Source organism: Daphnia pulex, chromosome 5 (assembly GCF_021134715.1).
Source record: "Daphnia pulex isolate KAP4 chromosome 5, ASM2113471v1".
In the NCBI taxonomy this organism is placed as follows: Eukaryota; Metazoa; Arthropoda; class Branchiopoda; order Diplostraca; family Daphniidae; genus Daphnia; species Daphnia pulex.
In genome coordinates this window covers 6,768,179-6,771,503 of record NC_060021.1, presented here as the reverse complement: position 1 = coordinate 6,771,503, position 3,325 = coordinate 6,768,179, and the positions used below count along the sequence as shown (strand labels likewise).

The following is a 3,325-nucleotide window of genomic DNA, read 5'->3' as shown; positions in this document are numbered from 1 at the left end:
GTTCACTTTTTTATTCGTGGCAAAATACGATGGTGAACCGTGAAATCTGTTTATCGTTTTGACAGTAACTTGCGAAAACTGATTCAAAATTGTGTTAGGCGACTTGCGTCGCCAGGTTCCCTCCGGGTTTCTGAGGCTATCAACGAACAAGGTTCACGTTTCATGTTTAAATAGTAACTGCCTGGTTGGTAAGTTAAAATTAAATTCATTACACGGCATATTGATACCGAAAAGATCGCAACCAACCTGATCTCTGATAACGCGCCAGCAGTACGTTCCCTACCACACATTCCTTAATTTGGTTACATTTGTGACTTTTCTTCAGCCTGGTAGACTTTTAGCTGCGTGATGAACTGACGAGACGATAAAGAGAAGTCTAAAACCTAAATCCCAATAACTTATTTTTTATCCTGTCTCTTGGTTTGTGATTCTTTCTGCATAAAAGTCTACATAAAAAGACAGTCTATCGGAACCGGAGCAGGGTTTCTAAACGGTGCGGCTGTTGTGGTTGCTGTAAAATAGCGGCTGTTGCTATAGTATAGTAATAATGTTATAAGTAGTTTGGTTATAAGTTATTAGTCACACTATTTATAAAACTAGCATTATATTACTTGTTTATACACATTTTATATTGTATAATCTATAACCGGTTTAAAGAATGTGAAGTCGTGTGAACTGTGAAGTATAGGCTACGAATGTTGGGTTGTGGACACTAGAGCGCACTGCATATTTTAAGAAAGCTGGAGTGGGGCATGCGAATAATTTTGGTTGGAGTTCTATTGTCGGACATTTAAAATTCAATAGAGTTCTATTGTCGAACATGAAAATTATTAAAGAATTTATTGGAGTTCTATTGTCGCGTAGTGGGAGTTCTACTATCGGGCACTGGAGTTCTATTGTCGGGTATTTTTAATAATATTTTAAAAGGGAGTTCTTATGTCTTTATAGTTCTACTGTCGTTGGAGTTCTACTGTCACATACAAAGAAATTTTTAAAAATTATTTAGAATATTGGGGTTCTATTGTCCGTGGAGTTCTTCTGTCTTTGGAGTTCTACGATCGCCATTCTCTTTTGGCGAGCTTTTAAGGTCCAAGGGTTCCCTCCCGCAATCTCATCAGATTTATTTGTATGTGATGTGTATCTGATTATTAATTCTCGTGAGTCGTGATGTTAAGCTTCGGAAACAGAGTTCGGAAAGTCCATCCGTTTCCGTATAGTCAAACGTGGTAATCGTGAGGGAATCTTTTGGCTGTCGGTAGGTGGCTAAAATGGATTGTCCTCCATCCACCAGGTGACGCGAGTGTCTTCGCAGGTCTTCGTGACTGAGGAGTGAGGACGAAATATTTGCCACATGTTTCCGAGACGCTGTCCAAATTCATTACGGAATTGCGGTTTCGATCTAAGTTTTCAGCCATGAAATGTAATTGGTAATGCTAGTTTCGATTTCTTTAATTTAATTATTATTTGACGTTTCTGTCTGAATTTACAGGCAATCTGGCATATAATTTCACTTCGTCAAATAATGTGACGTTGGTCGAAACTGTTGTTCATTTTGCCGAAATGTCGGCCATTGTTATTAGCTGTATACGGTTGTTTGTCTCATCTCGTGCAGAAACACTTCTGAGCTGGTAAAGTAATTTTTTTGATCAATTTCCCTTCAATAATGTAATAGGTTTTATTAGTTGATGTTCAGGTTGTAGACAGAGATCCCTTTGCCCAACTGTTGCAGAAATTGAGAACACGACAAAGTCAGAGCTTCATGGCTGTTGTATCATTACTGGGTTCTGTTGCAGCCAGCTGGGGAAAGGTGTGATCGAGTCAAGTTGAGCTGTAGCTGCTGCATGCAGTTTATCAAGCTGGGTTAAAGTGTCGCTACAGGAAGACTTCTTGAATTGGTAATTTGATTGATATTGGTTGGTTGTAAATTGGGAAGTCCTGTTTTTTTTGTTTGTTTTTGTAATTTTGTATTCAATTGACAAGTTCAACTCTAATGTGATGTAGAAAATTAGGGGTAATATTTCTTCCTTCCAAATAATTGTTTCCGTTCTAAGATAGCTACATTGTTGGTCAGAATCCACTGAATTTTTTATTTACAATTTTCTTCTAATCAAACTAGAACAACAATTCCCACTCAGTATTGCAAGTTTTTATAACATTGGAAGTAGATGTATAGAATTCTTTCCTGGTGTATTTTTCCATTTCAATTAATAAATAATTTTAAATTAAGTAAATTTTATTATTGGAACCCTTTTTTCACATTTCAAAATGTTATTGGTTCATTAATGTTCTTTTGCTTTGTAGGAGTTCATGATCAGTTTGATATTTGAGCTGATATGGTGTTGCTGTTTGGTGTTACAGTGATTTTGCAGTCCCTTTCCAGTTGAGACATGCTCTCAAATGGAGCTTGTACAGACTTGCAATTCAACATCATACTTCAATGTGTCATTTGCTTATGTTGGTGTCCGTGCAGTATATGCAGTGTTGAACAGTTGGGTAAAATAGTCAATGTTGCCTGATGGCTGTCGGTCTTATTTTATCGGCTGCATTTTGTCGATATATCGTCTCTTGCTACCTGTACCGGCGTTTAGGTAATGCTTGATGTTTCGTTCAGTTATTGACTCTTAATTAAAATCTATTCTTTTTTTCAGTTTAATCGTTTGCTGCCGTTCCATATACTTGATCCATTGGTAACACTGAGGAGAGGTTGCTGAAATTCAAGACTCGTCATTTCGTCAATAAATTATGTAGATGTAGATATAAATTACAAGTGCATATCTGGGCTCCCTTCTTCAGTGGCCCCGTTTCCCTAAATAACCATTAACCAACGCCCGCCGGTGGTCACTCACTCGCTGCGACAACCAGGAGGAAGGGAGTTGTTTGGTCGAACGGGGACTTGCAAGGCGCATGATTCGATGAAATCTGTTGGAGGGTCATGAGTCTAAGCCGGAAGCCTACTATGATACACTGCTCTCTCATAATAACTGCTCCTCAGCTCTCTTCACTCATTTTCCGGTTTCTCTTAACCATGGCCGGGTAATCTCCCTGGTCGAGTCAGTCGGGCAGTGTCTCCCCCTGCTTGACTGGCTGCAGTTTGGACGCTCTTTTTAATAAATTTAATGTATCAATTGTTTGTAAACCCAATTATTATATTATTTAATAATAAATTTCGAGGCGACACTAGTTAGTTTTGAATCCTAAGTTGGTTTCAATATTATTAAAAATACCCGACAATAGAACTCCACCGACAATAGAACCCCAATATTTTATTTTTAAAAATACCCGTAGAACTCCAGTGCTCGACAGTAGAAGTAGAACTCCACACGCG

At 38.2% G+C, this 3,325-nt stretch overlaps 1 long non-coding RNA gene across 3 annotated transcripts; it reads left to right on the top strand.

Moving 5' to 3' along the window:
* The first annotated feature begins 1,302 nt into the window (after positions 1 to 1,302).
* On the top strand, positions 1,303 to 2,829 carry LOC124193695. 3 transcript variants are annotated; one of them, XR_006874405.1, is made up of 5 exons: positions 1,303 to 1,427; positions 1,490 to 1,628; positions 1,694 to 1,895; positions 2,302 to 2,588; positions 2,649 to 2,829. It is a non-coding gene; the product is annotated as an uncharacterized LOC124193695 (long non-coding RNA). The 3 variants fall into 3 exon arrangements; XR_006874404.1 differs by having other exon boundaries at positions 1,683 to 1,895; XR_006874406.1 differs by having other exon boundaries at positions 1,313 to 1,420; positions 1,683 to 1,895.
* Positions 2,830 to 3,325: the final 496 nt, after the last annotated feature.